This window comes from Rattus rattus, chromosome 16, assembly GCF_011064425.1.
Source record: "Rattus rattus isolate New Zealand chromosome 16, Rrattus_CSIRO_v1, whole genome shotgun sequence".
Taxonomy (NCBI): domain Eukaryota; kingdom Metazoa; phylum Chordata; class Mammalia; order Rodentia; family Muridae; genus Rattus; species Rattus rattus.
Genome location: NC_046169.1, coordinates 10,103,969 through 10,122,467, shown reverse-complemented (window position 1 = coordinate 10,122,467; position 18,499 = coordinate 10,103,969). Strand labels below are relative to the sequence as shown.

General features: G+C 45.3%; 1 protein-coding gene across 4 annotated transcripts in view; it reads right to left on the bottom strand.

Annotated features, from left to right (window-relative positions):
- Positions 1-18,499, bottom strand: part of Rnf216 (ring finger protein 216) — a 122,586-nt gene that overhangs the window by 31,314 nt on the left and 72,773 nt on the right. The window lies entirely within an intron of this gene.

Genomic DNA, 18,499 nt, shown 5'->3' with positions numbered 1-18,499 from the left:
ATTCTTCTAGCTAGGGCTCTTGACATAGAAGTGAGGAATAGTCTAAGCTATAATGACCAGGAGGGAACTGAGGAAGACATTCTTTCTGTCACCTATCATTCACAAACATGGATGTAGCCTTTCAAAGTCTCACTTCATTACAAATACAAACTTAAAAATGTTACCACCTCGAGGCTGGGGAGATAGTTCAGTCAGGAAAGTTTTGCCTTGGGAGCATGTGTGTGCACCCATACACCATTGCCTTTTATTGTATTTTACAGAAACTATCTTGTACTAATAGCAAGAATATAAGAAAACACCAAGCTAAGGATCCCTAAGTGAAAATTGCAACTCTGTTCAGAATAGCACAAGAAAAGATAGTGTGTGTCAGCTGACTGGGTTCTGGCCTGTTTGGGGCGGCAGGAGACACTTGAAGAAATAACTGGAGAAAACAGCATTCTGGCCAAAGGTTCGAGGCTGAAGATGTTGATGAAGCTGGGCTGTTGGGTACTGGGGCTTGTACAGATGATGTAAGCAGGCCTAGTTCGGCCTAGTTAGGCCTGCATGACAAGTCCATGTAGACTCTTGTGAGACCTAGTTATCAGTTTCATCTTGAAACCAGATCATCAGGAAGCACAGAGGCAACATGAATAGATGTGTGACTTTTATTAGAGCATTCTGGGAAAACAGATTAGAGGGAGAAGAGATTGAAGTATTTGAAAGACAGCTGGAGGACGAGAGACGGTTCAAGTGAAGAGTATTTGTTGTGCTAGGTGGTGGCGGTGCAGGCCTTTAATCCCAGCACTCAGGAGGCAGAGACAGGTGGATCACTACGTTTGAAGCCAGCCTGGTCTACAGAGTAAGTTCCAGGACAGCCAGGGAAATACAGAGAAACCACATGACAAGCAGCACGTGACCTTCTAGAACTAAGTCAGAGGATCCAATACCTTCTGACCTATGTGGGCAGCAGCCACACCAAGTGGCACTACGACATGTATGCAGGCAAAACACTTATGAACACAAAATAATCTGGGAGGAGACAAAAAGACAGGTATGGACTGCTGTCACATTCAGAACCCGTGTGAGTTCTGGAGGGCTGAACTTAGGTTGTCAGGCCTGCGCAGCAAGTGCTGTACATACTGAGCCATCTTCCCAGCCTGAAACTATTCCTTTTACAAAGGCACCCACACGCTAGCTCCACCCTTGGTAGCATGTGCACTTGGGAAATGGAAGCGGGAAGATGGGAGTCTGAGGACAGCTTAGTGGGGCAAGGACACTGCAGTACTAACAGCTCCAGGTATCTGACAGATGCGGGTGGGTGGAGGACTCAGGAGTGGATTGAATGAGGAAACAAGACTTTTGACTGTATTCATCAAGGTGACATGGTGTCACATAGCTCTGGTTGGCCTGAACTTGCGGTGTAGCTGAGGGATTACCTTAAATTGATTCTTCCTTGAAGACATTTTCTTAAAAATTATTTAAGCATATGGGTGTTTTGTCTGCACAAATATTTACACACAAGAAGAGGTTATCAGATCCCATGAGACTACTGTTATAGTTGGTTTTAAGCCACATATGGTGCTAGGAACTGAACCCAGGACCTCTAGTAGAACAGCCATGCTCGTAACCACTGAGCCGTCTCTCCAGTCTCTTACAGGCACGTGGCACCACAGGTTATTCTGGGCTTGAGATGGAGCCAAGGGCCTTGTGCATGTTGGGCAATCACTCCACCAACTGAGGTGTATTTCCAGTCCTCTTTTGTACCTTTTAACTGTATATGTCATGTATGTGCTGGTAATTTAGAGATAGAAATGATAGCTCTGGGAGTCAGGAACACATACACTCCTGAGTCGGATGCGGCCCAGAGGCTATAATCAATGGTGTTGGGGGAGAGATGACCTCCTGGGACAGCACACATCTCAGTGTCATTGCTTCCACGTAGATGTTCTCCCCCCTGCTGGCATTCCATTCAGAAAACAGAGCTAAGACAGAAGTGTATTTAAAAATAGTAGTTTTGTACTTGCACAAAAGTGTTCTTAAAAGACATTGTGTGACCAGGCATGGTACCATATGCCTTTAATCCCAGCACTCAGGAGGCAGAGGCAAGTGGATCTCTCAAAGCCAGCCTGGTCTATATAGAGAGTTCCAGGACAGCCAGGGCTACATAGAAAAACCCATCTCAAAAAAAAAAAAAAAAAAAAAAAAAAAAAAAAGAGAGAGAGAGAGAGACCTTGTAAGTGTTCCAGGAAAGTGGCATAAACAACAGCTGGAGAATAGAGGAGCTGGTGTGTGGATCCTGTCTTCCTAAACAAAACCCTGCAGCAGAGCCGCCCACCAGAAGTGGCAGCTTGGAAACAATAGAAGGCAGAACTCAGTACTTCTGAGTGGTGCTGGTGAGTCAGTTATCACATCACGGCTGGGCGTCTTAAATAAAGATGCCCAAGCCCACAAAACAGCCTGTCCACACTGGAGCCTACGGTTTGTGAGGCTTACAGGGAAGTCCTCAGACTCCTATTCAGTACCACAGTGGCCAGCCTGTCAGTTGTTTCTTCACAGCGAAGGACCCAGGGACCCCACAGAATAAACCTCATTGTTTTCTGAAGAGGCACTGTAGTCAGACACGGAAACCAGCAATTAAAATAAGACAAGCACAGAGTAGGCTGGGCTAAGTTACCGTGTGGAGCGCTCTGCATCATCTCTAAACAGTGTGTACTAAACTGTAATTCTTTTCTCCCAAGCTCAGCTAGGCTTTGTTCCTCAACTCCAAGAAGCTTCAGCAGTGTAAGGATAACCATGTTCTTTAAACTGGAGAGGAGAATGAGAGAGGCCAGAGGCCACTTTGGAGGGCAGAACACCCAACAGAAGGAACTCGCCAGCATGAACACAGACATGCTCACCCTGCCAGGCATGAGCTGTCCAGCCCAGCCCTTTCCTGGTGACTTCAGCTCAGGAAGAAGAGAGGTGAAGGGGACACAGGTGCTGGCTAACCTAGGCAACTCATTAAAGGAGCTGCTATCAGCTGCTGCTTTTTATGTCATTAAGGAGCCTGCTGCCTAAGTCTTATTGGGCAGTGGACCCTTGAAATGCTAAGATGTCATGCAATATAAAAAAACCACAGGTGGCTCAGTTGCTAATTAGGATTTGAGTTTGATCACTAGAACCTACATTAAAAAGAGCCAGGCATGGTAAAGGGTGCATGTAATCTTAATTCTGGGGATGAAGGGGCAGGTTGATCCTGGAGGTTTTATGGTCAGCCTGCCCACTGTAATCAGCAAGTCTTCAACAAGAGAGCCCATAGTAAAAAAACAAGATGTAGGAATACTAGTAGGGGCGGATCTTTAGACTCCCATGTACTTGTATGTATGTATGTATGTGTACACACACACACACACACACACACACACACACACACACACACACACACACACACACACACACACGTCTTTATATTCATTTTCTGTTCTATGAGACTGTAATGAGCGAAGCAGCTTAGAGCCATCAAATTCAAAGGCAGGTTGGATTACAGGGCAAGTTCAAGGGCAGTGTACACTGCATACCAAGTTTCTGTCCCTAAAACAACATCAAAAGACAAACAAATGAGGCTACTGCGGCTGCTTGTACACTAGGCCTTCAGATTCTACTGAATTCCAAGCCTATCTACAGAGTCAGAACACCAGGCAAACTACTCTTGTTTTTGATTGATTGCTCCAGTTTAATCTTTCAACTTGCTTGCCAGGAGAAATGAAGTTGCAGACCCAACTCTAGGGCATAAGGCTAAATCCAATATGAGAAACTACATCTTTCTGTTGTCATTTAAGGCACTCAAAAGCCACCATGGTTGTGATTGTCAATTCCCTGAGGCCTCCAGGTGAAACATGAGACACACGACTTCACCAATGCTTACTCAACTTTAGGGACCACAGGGACAAAGGCTTTCAGGCCACCCGAGTCCTCCAGCTGTCGAAGATAGCAGTCCTTCCTACCCTTAACCCCAAAGTGAAATGGGCTAAGAGCCAGAAGATCTAGAAGGATACTGATTAAAAGAGTGTGAAAGACACAGGGAGCCATGAGAATCAATGTAGCTCAGCTAAATCAGAGCTCAGGCAGATTCCACAAGCTTCCTTTCTTGGTGGAAATCACCGGAGGCTCCAGGGATTTCCTTTCTCCCAGGCACACCAACAGAAGGAACCTGACCCTCACCTAGAAGTTCAGCAGCTGGTGAGTTCAGCAAACTAGGGAGGGCAGTGACATTCCATGGCATAGCATGGATGCATGCACATGTGCCCAGGGAAGGAGGGTGATGACAAGTGTTCATAGGAAACTGATGTCTTTTATCTTATTTTTGTGGATGCTTTTTGAGAAGAGTCTCTTTAAGAGTCCTGGCTGTCCTGGAACTATGTAGACCAGGCTGGCTTCAAACTCACAGAGATCCACCTGCTTCTGCTAGGAGTGCTGGGATTAAAGGTGTGTGCCACCATAGCCAACAAGGAACACACACCTACACAGCTGATACGGAAGCACTCCCCAGTCTGAAGCTACATTGTCTGGTGAGACACCTTTGCAGGTTCTGGCAGTCACAACACCCAAGTAGCCAACATTCTGAATACTTGAATCAAGCAGTTCAACAATGAGATATATTCTGTAAGTTGAAATTTCAACGAACATAGATGGGTTTCATATTATAAATAAAAATTATTTCAAGGTATGGTTCATTACAAGCTGGGTTAGTGCTACTTGGGGGAGGCAGGAAGATCAGCAGTTTGCTGTAAGCCTGGTGATACAATGAGACCTATCTTAAACAAACAAACAAACAAACAAACAAACAACCAACAAGTAAAAATAGTAAAAACAAAGCTGGTGAGATAGTTCAGTGAGTTTGCTCCCTGGGACTCAAGGTGGAGGAGAGCACTGAACTGAAGAGTGTTCTCTGACTTCCATATGTGCTCCATGGCACAGGCCCTTGCATTCACTCTTGTGCAAACACACACATCACCAGTAATGATAATATAAACTGAGATTCTCATCCCACTCGTCTTATATTTTATGTATTAGGTATGTCCGGAACACAGCTTACAGGAGCATGCCCACATGTAATTTATAAACAAGCTCATGTTTAGGGGAGTCTTCTGCTCTACACAGTTCTAACACTGTGAGATCTGCTCCTGCTGGTGCCAAGTAGTCAAGGATAGAATGCAGGTTGGGCTATACTTCAACATACTCCATGATGGGCTGCAGGTAGACAGAGGTAGGGAGAGAGTTAAGTGGATGGAAGAGTCCCCGAGGGACAAGCATAGAAGGCAAGTCTACAAAGTTTACCGAGTTTCTGCCCTGTGACACTATCTGGGTTGAAACACAGGTGAGTGGCACAGGATGAGGGCAGGTCTGAGTTAGGGCTCAAGTTTCTATCACTTGTAAAATGTCACAGTGGACGTGACTCCGAGTCTGCCTTCGGTTAGGCAGGGCGGGGCCCAGGAACAGCCATAACCACTCAGCTCAGAGGCTGCAGAGGTCCGGGAAGAGTGAGGTGTTGAGGCTGAAGGTGCACAGGAGTCAGTCAGCTGACAGGAAAATGCATGCTTACGTATGGTAGAGGAGCAGAGTGGTGTGGTGTGGAAGGGTCAGAGGCTGAAAGGAGACCTGGGTTAGCAGGCTGCTGGTGCTAAATGCTAGGAACAAACTAGAAGTCAGGTGGAGTAGAGGGAAGTATGATCTGATGGCTGAAATGGCAGAGGTGGTGATAGTGGATCTGATGCCCCCTTTGCTCTCCCTGGGCCCTGCCCATCCATTGTGGACATAAACTCAACCTAGGTTTATACATAAACACAAACATAAATAAAAAATATATCTTTAAAAAAGAAGAGTGGGCAGTAACCATAACCCAGATTTTTAGAGCTAGAAATTACAGCTACTGGGTTCTAAAAATGCAAACATATATATTCCCAAAGGGTACTTTGCAAGAACATCTCACTAAGTATTTTTTTGGGGGGGAAGGGGAACACAATTTTGTTTTTATTTTTAATTACATGTATATGTACCTCGATGTGCAAATGTGCAGATGCTCTTAGAGGCCAGAGGCATCATCAAGTCCTGGTGGACACAGGAGTTACAGGTGGTTGTAGGATACCTGTCATGGCTGTTAGAAGCCAAACTTAGGTCCCCTAGAAGAGCACCATGTACACTTAGCTCATCCCAGCCTCGAGTCCTCTAATTTTCACAGTAACTCTGTGAGGAAATCCTGCACCATAAGCCCTACACAGGTATGTGTTTTGAAGTGAATGAGAAGGGAAGCTAAGACAGTCACATTCCTTGGCCAAGGCCATGGAACTGCCTAACTACAAGTAGGCTTGCTCTTCCTTCCCCTCTATTTCCACTGCTTCCCTGTGTGGGATTTGTTGGCAAGAACAGGTCATTGTTTAGTGGAAAAATTCAAGGTGTAAGAGCATGAGGCAAGCTGTGAGGTCCTAAGGGAATCTCATGTAGAGGCCACAAATGGGCAACTTGCAAAGCTGCCCAGTTGCAGCTGCACAGGACAATGCTTCCCAAATAAGCTTCCTGGAGAGCTGAGAAGGACCTAGTGAACAGCAGGATGGAGCGGGATCAAATGTGAGGCCTTTTTTTTATATTAAAAAAAAAAAAGACCAACATAAAGCCTGCTAATCAAAGTAACCTTAAACTGGCCACAAGGAAGTGGCTGTTCCTCCCACCTTCAGTGACTGCACATCTGGTGGGGCAACAGAAAGAAGCATGTACAAAGAAAGACAGGCTCGATGTGTGCGTTCCACACCAGAGCCAAGAGCAGCTGGTTACTCCTCATGACTGGACTCTTCCTGTGAATACTCATCCATTTTCTCTGCAAGAGTGGCTAGGACTTTAGCACGGACTAGCCTATAGCCCAGACCTTTTGTGTCTTTGTGTCTCCTTCCTGAGTCCCAGACTTTAAGGCATGTTGTCACTGTGCCCAGCTGTTAGGATTTGCTGGTGGTTATGATTACTTCGATCACAAAATTGGGTCAAAGTTCAGGGTGATATTTGAAATGGCAGTGATTTCTGTATTGAAAGGAATGAAAACACTCTTCACTGGCCCATTCTTGCCTCTTCATCCAGTGCTAGCGAATGCCAATCGATCTGTTAGGGCATCTCTCTGCAAAGGGCTGAGAGGAGGGCATTATCAAGTCCAACCCTCGCCATCTTCCTCTAGGGTGGCAGAGTCTTGGGGTCCCCTGAAAACTGAGCATGATGAGGTCAGGCCAGGCAAGGGAGGGTATTGTTGCTCAATCCGGGGGTTATCTGGGCAAGTTGCTGCATATAGAGAGAATGGAAGAGGGATTGAGGTGTGATCCAGACCAGGAATGAGGAGTCTAGAGAATCGACTGGCTAGCCAGTACTGTGGCCAAAGCCAAGAGCATCTTGCCAGTGTCTACATCTTCTATATCTACCCATAGCATAGCTGTTTCAAATACCTGAGAATCCGGGAAACCTTGATGACCTGAAAAAAAGATGGCCTCTCTCTGAATTTCTGGGGCATTTGGCTTACATGCTATTATAAAATTTCTCTTTCTTCTTCCTTCTCCTCTTCCTCCACCCCCCTTCCTCCCTTCCCTCTCTCTCTTGGGTTTTAAGACAGGGTTTCTCTATGTAACCCTGGCTGTCCTGAAACTAATTCTGTAGGCCAGGCTGACCTCAAACTCAGAGATCTGCCTACCTCTGCCTCCCAAGTACGTGGATTAAAGATGTGCACCACCACCTGGTACAGTCATGTTTTTTTTTTTTAATTATCATTATTATCTTTCATTATTTATGTAAAATATTTTATTTATTTAATATATGTAGCACACTGTCCTCAGACATACCAGGAGGGCACCAGACCCCATTACGGATGGTTGTGAGCCACCATGTAGTTGCTGGGAATTGAACTCAGGTCCCCTGGAAGAGCAGTCAGTGCTCTTAACCTCTTAGTCATCTCTCCAGCACCTATCTTTTTTTTTATTTAAGAAAAATTGTTGCATCAAGCTTCAACTTCCCAAGTTACAGGTTATGTGTCCCTGCTCTTCTCCCACTCTTTCTAAAAAGTGGGACTACTGACAACCAGCTCACACCTCTCCAGGAAGTTGTCCACTACATGCAGGAGGTTTTCACTGTCTCAAAATAAAACATCTCTCAGAACTTTAACCTGGGTGTGGCCAGTTAAGTGCTGTGAATCTTACAATGATCTTGGTTTTCTCTTTAGCCTCCAGCAAAATGGCTTCGGAAGGAAAAGATTTCCTTTAACTTATAGAAATTCTATTAACACACACTAAAGCCAAAGTATGTGTGCACTGGACAGACAGACAGACACTGCACTACTCCTCCTCAATAAAGGAACCACTCAGCATCACTCCCCATCAGGCTAGAAAGTCAAGCACCTCTTTCAGGGAAATCTTGGTTTCTGTCCTATTGCTGCCCTCTAGTGACAAAAGACTGCAGAAGCATTTGGTTTCCATTTCCCCTACTTTGGAGACTGGACTCTTCTAGTGGTTATCAGTATCACAGGGTTCTTCCTCTGTACGATGGATCAGGGTTCTGAGTTCAAGCGGCCGGCAAAGCCTCCCCGGCTTTAGTAACAGTTCAGTGTGCCTTTATCAGAACTGACTTGAAGTCAAACCCACCAACTCCTTCCCAGAAGTTATGAAAAGCTGAGTGTGGTTTCTCTGAGGTCCTTTTTTTTTTTTTTTTTTTTTTTTTTTTTTTTTTTTGGGCCAGGGACCGAACCCAGGGCCTTGCTTCCCAGGCAAGCGCTCTACCACTGAGCTAAATCCCCAACCCCTTCTCTGAGGTTCTTTTTAGCAGATTATTTACAACCCCTGGGCAAGGAAACATTTACACAGGAGCTTACAAACATCCATTCGAGTTCCTTCTAGGCACTATAGGCCCTATTCTTGGGAATAAAAAGAATACAAAGAATAAAAAAAAAAAAAAATCTGGGGTTGAGGATTTAGCTCAGTGGTAGAGCTTGCCTAGGAAGCACAAGGCCCTGGGTTCGACCCCAGCTCGGAAAAAAAAAAAAAAAAAAAAATCTGTGCCTGCTAGGAAGTTACACTGGACGGGGCAATGACATATCAAACAAGCGAAAAACAAATGAGACAGCACTGTAAGTACTCAGGCACAAACTCAGGAAGCAAAGTCGTCAGGATTGGGTAGAGTGCCGAAGTTCACAGTCATGAGGTGGGGAGTAGGGTTCGAGACCTGTATTGAAGTAAAGGTGTACAGAAGCCAAGGTGGGCATATTTTGTGATGACTTGGGGAACTGGGAGGAGGGAGGGAGATGATTAGTCAAGAGAAATCAAGCCAGGGATGTGAGGGCATGAGGCTGCCTGGGTCTGGCAGGTGATAACTAGAGCCTATGGAGGATCCAGAGTAAGGGTATTCACAGATATTCTGAATGTATAAGCTAATTCTAAAGAACCTCTACCTGGTGGCTGCCCTTTCTCAGGGAATCTCAGGCTTGAGCCACACCTCCACTAGACTGAGGCTTTGTTCACCTCTGCTTGGTGGCCAAGGGTTCAATCCCTATAGGGAATCCCTCCTTGAAAGGGCAGGAGGGCAGAGGCTGTGACTCAGGCCCTTCTAGAGGCATCTGCTTATTACATAGGCTCCACATAGCTACAGTTGGGTGGTCAAAATCATTGTAGTTATGATTTTAAGAACTGCAACCCTTTGGTGGGTTACAAAATCATTCCACAAGATTATGATCAGTGGGCTTTGCATTAGGATAGAAAAGTTTGCATTCCACATACCAATTTGTTTTGTTAAACTGTTACTTCAGTTAAACATTTATATACCCATGCCCTGACTTAATGTTAAATAAAAATGTTCATAAGCTAATATAGATTCAATCATTCAAAAATGGGTTTAAGAAAGTACCTGAGGGGGCTGGAGAGATGGCTCAGTATTTAAGAGCACTCTAGGTTTGATCCCCAGCACCTACATGGCAGTTCTTTTTTTTTTTTAGATTTATTCATTTATTATATATAAGTACACTGTAGCTGTCTTCAGACACACCAGAAGAGGGCATCAGATCTCTTTACAGATGATTGTGAGGCACCATGTGGTTGCTGGGAATTGAACTCAGGACCTCTGGAAGAGCAGTTGGCGCTCTTAACCACTGAGCCATCTCTCCAGCCCCCTACATGGTAGCTCTTAATTATCTGTAACTCCAGTTCTCTGGCACCATCACACACACACACACACACACACACACACACACACACACACACACACACACACACACACACACACACACACACACACACACACACACACACACACACACACAGTACCTAAGGTTCACTTATTTATGTATTTATGTTTTGGGGTTTTTTTGTTTGTTTGTTTGTTTGTTTGTTTTTGAGACAAGGTTTCTCTGTGTAGCCCTGGCTATCCTGGAACTCACTCTGTAGACTAGCCTGGCCTCAAGCTCAGAGATCTCTCTGCCTCTGCCTCCCAAGTACTGGGACCAAAGACCTGCACCACCAAATCCCAGCTCTGAAGCTCATTCTTTCTTTCTTCCTTCCTTCCTTCCTTCTTTCTTTTTTGAAACAGGGTTTCTCTCTGTAGCCTTGGCCAAAACTCACTCTGTAGTCCAGGCTGGCCTCAAACTTACAGAGACCCACCTGCCCGCCTCTCTCTGTCTCCCAGGTGCCTTACTACTACCTGGCTAAGGCTCATTCACATACCAAGAAATCCCTGTGGTCACTGGGAGAAAGAGGAAGAATTCTGCATGAACACCAGACAGGAACAGGGGCTATCTTAGCTGTGGCTAAGGAGCAGGGAATGTGGTAGTGATTGAAGGACCTAACTAATGAAAGATCTTGAAATTAAAGAAAAAAACCCAGAGCTTGCCTTTGCTCACTGCTAGGCTATTCTGGGCTTCTCAGAGTTTGCTGAGAATCTAGGCCTGGCAGGAGTAGCCAGCAAACTCAGCTTGCCCTGCCACCATCCCAGAAGGGCAATGATGGTCCAGGCCTTTTACCTTGTAAGTATATGTTTCCAAACAGTCACCACTCTGGGCCAAGTCACAGTCGTCTGCAACTCCAGGAGGCAGCCTACTACCTATAGTAAAGTCACGCTAACCCAACAGTGTATGGGCAAAGGAAACAGATGAGAACCATAGCACATCCCTGCTGCATGAAATGTAATTCTTCTAATAAAACCCCATAAGCCGAGACGCTCACGTTTTCAAGATGCATATTGAAGGACACACAGACCATTTACAGTTTAAGGGGAGTGAATTTAGAAAAGCAGAGTGAGTTTGTAAGTAGCTGAGTGGTAGGTAGAGTGCTTGCTTAGCATGTACAAGGCCCAGGTTTGATCCTTGTACTAAATAAATAAATGGAAAAAAGAGAGGGGGAAAGGATAGTACTGATGCATGTAGCATGCTTTGGGTAGAAGTCATGATTAATTCAGATATATAGTCCTTTCTGTATTCACTAACAGGTATTGTTAGCTGTGCATTCCCAATGATTTGAAAAGAGGTATGTACCTCCTGGGTTAGCCATGCCAACAGAAACCAGGCACAACCCAAGTGGGGCATAAGGTTAAGAAGGTGCTCATTCTGGGGTTCAGTCCTCCATCACCTTTCTACTCTGGTTAAATTTGGGGGATTATTTCATTGTTTGAAATGGACTAAATGTTTAGAATGCTACGAACATTAAAGCAATAGGAATTAGCATACACCCAGAAAGACGTCCTGTTAACTGTTGGGGAGTTAAAGAACTGCTGTGATTCTGTATTTCTCAGATGCCTGTACAGATTTGCACTGTTCATTTTCAACCATTTGGGAAAACATTCTTAGTGTTGGGCCTGCAATTCAATCTTTTCCTTATAATCAGTGGCTAAGGCATCAAGGTTTACCACTGGTTCCTTTGAGCTGTGGTCTGGGGCAGCAGTCCCACTCCGTATGTTTGCAGAATTGCCAGGCCTCTGTGGAGTCCTCGTGACTGTTTTGGCCAGTCAGCTCCTGTTTTCAGTGGCCTTTTAAGTCTAGCTTACATACTCCCACTTTATTTCCACTGAGGACTGGAAATCAAGAGTGTTGGGTGTTCAGTATGAATCTGAAACAAAAGCAGACATGTAGAAGGCAAGCCTGCACCATGAACTACATAGGTGAACCACCCGAAGCTTCAATCACCTGGTCAGCTTAGGTCTTGCTCAGTCTTGCTTAGTCTTGGGATGAGAAAGGCACCCACAACAGCAGCTTAATCTGGCTGACCTTCTCAACCTGCATGTTTCCACCTCCCAGTTCCGTGAGGGCAGGGAGAGCCTTCAGTTTTGCCTCTGGCTGCAAGGATTTGGGCATATCTTGACATCTTGGGGAGAAGGAAGATGTAGATCCCTTTCACCGTACTTGACTGAGAGCTACTTTACTGGTTCTAACCCACACTCAAAACGAGTCACGCTCTAGAAGTGCACTGGTTTTCCTGGACCTAGTACCCAGGTATGACCAGGCTTATACCAATGTCTTAGGGTCTAGTTCACGACACTGTCAAAGCAAAACAGGACAAAACCTAAACATTGCGACTAAACAGGAAAACATCAAGGAGAGGTCAGTATCTTGACAGTAACGGCAAGTGGCATGTCAATTTCTCAGGCAGGTCTGCATAGTCTGTGGTTCTGTTTTAGGTCAATCAAGAGATGTAGACTCAATCACTTACCTTTGAGGGAACCCATGTTGCTCACAAAATAGCCCCACAGCATGGCCACTGGTGACTTCACTCAAACCATTTCATGAACTCAACTTTTCACAAAAATGGCTTATGGGGAAGTGTTTTGTTTGCTTATTTTATGAGACAAGGGTCTCGTGGCTGGCTTTGAACTACTTAGCCCAAGATAATCCCCTGTCTCTACTCTGGAGTGCTAAGATTACAGAGAAGTACTACCACATCTGGTTTATGGAGTACTGGGATAGGATGTGAGGCTGTATGCATGCCAGTTCAGCACCCTACCAAATGAGCACATCTCCAAGCTCCATGGGAATTATCCCTGAAGAAAATGTTGCTGTGCTTCATTTGATGTTATGCGGAGTGTCTGAGGAGGTGTGGACAGAGATGGGCTGGGTATGGGCAGGGTAAGTGTTCTGGGTAGAGGGAAAGGCACATACCCAAAGCCCTACAGGAGTAGGTAGAGCTTCCTGGAGCAGCTACAGACACAAAGAGAACTGGACTAACACCGGCAGTTCCTGGGTCAAAAATGTGATCATGGATGAAATAGAGTTGCAACAGTCATGTAAGGTAAAACAAAAACTTAGATGCAGCTTCCTAAGACCACAAATTCAGCTCCAACTTTATTTTTTGGTTGCTATCGATTTCTGGAAGAACATGGATAGAAGAACTAGTTCTTGGAAATGGGTGTAACATGAGCTTCTCCTTACTCTTCTGCCCTGGTTACTCTTACCTGCTCATTATACTACCCGTGTATGCATCCTGAAGGCCCAAGCCACATCTTGCTGTTTCTACTGACATTCTTTTAAGACCCGGGCTTTGGGGATGAGGACCTGTCCTGTATTAGCCTGTTCTCCTGTTATCTGACCATGATCCCCACTCAACATTTTTTTGGAGCCTTAAGAAAAAGAAATTTCAATGGCAGGCACGGCAGTGCACGATTTTAATCTCAGCATTCAGGAGGCAGAGGCAGGCAGATCTCTGTGAGAGTGAGACCAGCCTGGTCTACAAATCAAGTCCAGGACAGCCATGGCTCTGTCACACTGAGAACCCCGTCTCAAAAAGAACCAAAAACCAAAAACCAAACCAAACCAACCAAACAAAAAACACCCAACCAACAAAACAAACAAAACCAAACCCAAACAAAAACCCCTCTACTTTCCTTTTTGTGTGAGTGTGGTCGGAGTGTGATGTATGGGTGTACATGTGCCACGAACCTGCTAAGTTCAGAGGAAAAACTTTTAGGAGTTGCCTCTCATCTTCTACCTTTTCTGAAGCAGGGTCTCATTTCTGCTGTTGTGTGTTCCCAGGCTGGAAGGCCTACCAGCTTTGAGTCTCCTCTGTCTCCTACCTTGCAGCAGGAGTGTAGTGAGGATAGCAACTATTTTTTACCTGATGAGTTAGCTCAAGTCTCCCGACAGAAGACTGCTTTATGAAACATATTTGCTGTTTCCCATCCTGGGCAAAGAGACTGGAGGCAGAAATGACAAACAGTTATGTTTTGTAGTCATGGACTCTGGGTCCTGATTTCAGCTGTACTTTGGGGCTGCTAACTGAAACACCCCACTGGTTTTCCTTCCACATTCATTCATTCATTCATTCATTCATTCATTCATTCATTTTTAATTCTTTTTTTTCGGAGCTGGGGACCGAACCCAGGGCCTTGTGCTTGCTAGGCAAGTGCTCTACCACTGAGCTAAATTCCCAACCCCTCCACTTTTATTTTTGAGGTTCAAGTCTCCCTATCTGCTGCCCAATCCCCTGACAGGAACAGAAACAGAATGTGAATGTGTGAGAGGAGCTCAGGCTTTAGCCTTGATGGGAACAGGCTGGAGTTTAACACCTTGACTCTGCTTTCTTCTGGGCAGTGCAAGGACCAGTGAGGGTATAGCTTTTGACTCAGCAGACTAAACACTGACTTCCTGGAACGGCCTGGCTCTGCCCCTCTGACAATTCAGTACCAAGGATACGCCTGATGGGCTGCTAGCTTATTCTTTGGAGATCTGCTTCTGGAAAGTGGCTAGAGATAGTCCATCTAGGTGTAAAAACTGGTCACCTAGTTCTCTACTCAGAACGAGCAGCTGTGTCTTCATCTGGGGACTTGACAGATGGTACAAAGGCCAGCTCTGCTCTGAACCCCAACAATGAGAATTGCACTGTGACAAGAAGACAGAGTGATTTCAACACATTGCAGTCTGGGAAGCCCTGACTCATTTGACAAGTTTTGCTGATCCTTTGATACCTATTTTGATCAGGTAATCTCTGGAGATTCTATTTTTGCCATCAGTAATCACAGGGAAGTTGTGGTCATTCTTTTTTCTTTTCAGTATGGATAAAGGACTAGCAGAGTTCATGCAATGTTTATGAAACTTTCGCCCATTTGGCTCCAAATGAAGTCTACCGAGTTAATCGGAAGACCTTGATTTGATTTAATTATATTTGTTGTTGCGATACAGTCTTACTGTGTAACTCTAGCTGTCCTGAACAATGTAGACCAGCCAGGTCTCTGATCTCACAGAACTCTGTCTTCCTGGTATTGTGATCAAAAAAACACGTGCCACTAGTTAGTGCACGGTGTCTTTTTTTTTTTTCTTTTTTTTGGAGCTGGGGACTGAACCCAGGGCCTTGGGCTTGCAAGCGCTCTACCACTGAGCTAAATCTCCAACCCCGCACAGTGTCTTAATTATGTAGCCCTTGCTGGCCTCTGAGTATTAAATGTGTATATGAGTTTTGTTTTGTTTTAAAAATGAAGACAAGGTTTCTCTATGTAGTCTTAGGTGTCCTGGAACTCTAATGAAGACTAGGCTTAAGGACTTGGGAGCTGAGGCATGGGGATTAACATGAGTTGCAGGCTAGCCTGGTCTACATAGTAAACTCCAGGCCAGTTTGAGCTATAAACTGTTGTCACAAATGAGCCAGTGTTGAGTCTTGAGAAAGTCTTGAGTGAAGGCCCAGAGTGACTCTGCAGATGCCTTTGCCAGTCTGTTTTCATCCTTATCTTTTCCTTAAGGCAAGAGCTCAGAATGACACAGATAGACAATAGGATAAAGTGTCACCAAGAACAGTGTAACTCTTGCCCACAGCCCTGGCTAAGTGCTACTCAGGCTTAGCCGCTCTGCTGTGTGCCTGTGTGAAAGCTGAGGCACCAAGCAAGGGTCAGGGCTGGTGCTGGTGTATTACTACCTCCCTTTAGCGCAACTGTAGCCCCAAATAGAACCATGCTAGCTTCTTATTGTTTTCCCAACCACAAAAAGAGGCACATGTAAGAGCAAGGACCAATTGGAGTGTAAGAGTATCTCAAGTTCAAGGCCTGCCCGAGCAACCTGTCTCAAAAAGTAAAAAAGATGGCTTCAGGGTGGGGAATGACAGCTCAATGATTAAGAGCACTTGCTGTTCCTCTGAAGGACCAGAATTCAGTTCTAGCACTCACACCAGGTAGTTCACAACTGCTTATATTCCAGGTCTGATTATCTGACACCTTCTGACTCTGTGAGTACCTGCACGAATGTGCACATTCCCATATAAATACCTGTAATTAAAAATAATAAAATATACATTTAAAGTCGGGGCTAGAGCCAGGCAGATCTGAGTTTGAGGCCAGCCCGATCTACACAGAGAAAACCTGCCTTTGCTGGGGAAAGGGACAACCTGGCTGGAGATGTAGGTCTGGATTTTCAAATCAAAGAGAGAAGTTTTGGGAGAAACCAGCCCTGGCAACCCCTTATTTTGGATTTCTAGCCTTCAAAGCTTTGAGAAAAGGCCCTGCGAGGCAGTAGAAAGGGTGATGAAGGTTGAGAAGCTGGGTTCCTGGCCTCATGTATACACTGTGTCCTCCTTGCCTGAACCATGTTGGAGATATTCTGTCACAATTTGGGGAATGCACAGAAAGGTACTTATAGAGACTATGAGTACTAAATCCCACAAAACCAAGACAGACACCAAGTGTTTTTCCGTTTGTATGAACACAGGCTTCCTGAAAGCAGCTGCCTCTAAACATGTTTGCTTGAAAGTAACAATTCTGAGACTACGAGTTACCTAATCTCCACTGACGCTTAAGGCAAAATCCCAGCATTCGAAAAATGCTCTGATGGAGGCTGTGTCTGCTAAATGAAGTAGAGAACCAAGGCACCCAGACTTCAGAGCAACACCACATTTACTGTAGTGTCCGACAACAGAGTTATTCAGCTGACCTACTTCATTCAATAGCAATTGACTGCGGATCACGTTCTGAGGACAGAGAAGGTTCCAGAGTTCACAGGATTTATGTTGAATTAAATCTGTAGTTATGGTACTTAGTGTGATGAAGTACCTATTCCAGTACTTATTTAATTCAGGCACATCAGACATGGGTGAGAAGTAGAAATGAAAGGTGATCAACACTCTGTCTCTTGCCTTTTAGCAGAGCACTGTCTACATTGAGATCTGTGAATTCAAAATGCCTGCATGGCAAGCAGCAACAGCAGTTAAAAATCTGTAACAACAGGCACGACCAGCAGCTACCAGGCAGGAACCATTTTTCATTTTCTAAATTCAAGAGACTCGGAAACTGGGGGTTTTTCTTTTTTCCTTTTTTTTTTGCAATCAGCAAGAGGGTTTATTGTACACAGGATACACAGGTACCTGTGGATGTCTCCACAGGTACCTGCGGGCGTCTCAGTCAGCTCGGAAGGACTGGCGCGCCCAGCAGAACCAGGGACGGGTTTTTATAGGGCTCTGGGGAGCAGAAGCAGGCATACAGAAGCAGATGCATGGTTACAAGGACTTGATTGGTGGATTCAAATGAGGCACAGATGTATGGTTACACACAATTGGCTACTTCAAGCATATTCAAATGAGGTTAAAACACAGCAAAAGAGTATTGGCTATTTTAAACATATTCAAATGAGGTTAAAACGCAGCAAAAGAGTACGTGCAGGCTGGGGTGTCCAGAATGTCAGGGGCTAGGGGCTTATCCCTTCCTGCTGAAACTGGGGATTTTTCATACGTTATATGTAACCACAATACTATATATTACTAGTGAGGACCCAGGGTATACATATGTACTAGAGGCCCAGATTACCATCTCTGGGTATGCGCTTTACAGACTGGGGACTTCTGGCAGACCTGAAATGCATGGCTCTGAGTGTTCACACACAGGGCTGCTACGTGCCTATGCTGCACTTTGCTGTGGCCCTTACCTAGCCTCAAGCCCCTCCTACCTTTGTATTATTCAAGAGAATGTTCTCCTCCTGCTCCACTTTGACTGCCTGGCCTCGCTAAAGGGTTACTGACATCAGCCTGCACCCACAAAACATTACCTCGGCTCCACATGTGGCAGCATGTTCTTCTGGTGACTCACACCCTTCTTCATTCAAACCAATGCAAGCAGGAATCACACAAGCCAGGTGAGACCTGGGTGTCCCTTCCCTTAGTGAGCTCTTCCCATTTAAGAGAGACTCTGTTTCTCCCAGACACATACTTTAAAATTTCATTTGACTCATTTGATGGAAGTACTGAGTCTCAACAGTAGGTGTCAACGGTAATGTCCAACCCAAGCTGCTCTGCCGGCAGGGAAACTGCAGGACCTTCTGGCAGCAACCGCAGCTGTGCTCGAGCTATTTTTCAGTTGCCTTGTCCTGTCCCAATGCCCAGCTGTTTAGCTACCTCCCCCCAAAGGGGCTCTTAGAACACAAAGGACCACTTGGACAGGCATAGGCGGGAGGGGAATCAAGTGTCTGTCTGTCTGTCTCCATCCATCCGTTGCCACCTGAGGCCCTATTCTGGCCTAACAACAGGGAAGGAAAGAAAGGACACCTAAACACGTGGTACAGTTGAGCCATGACACA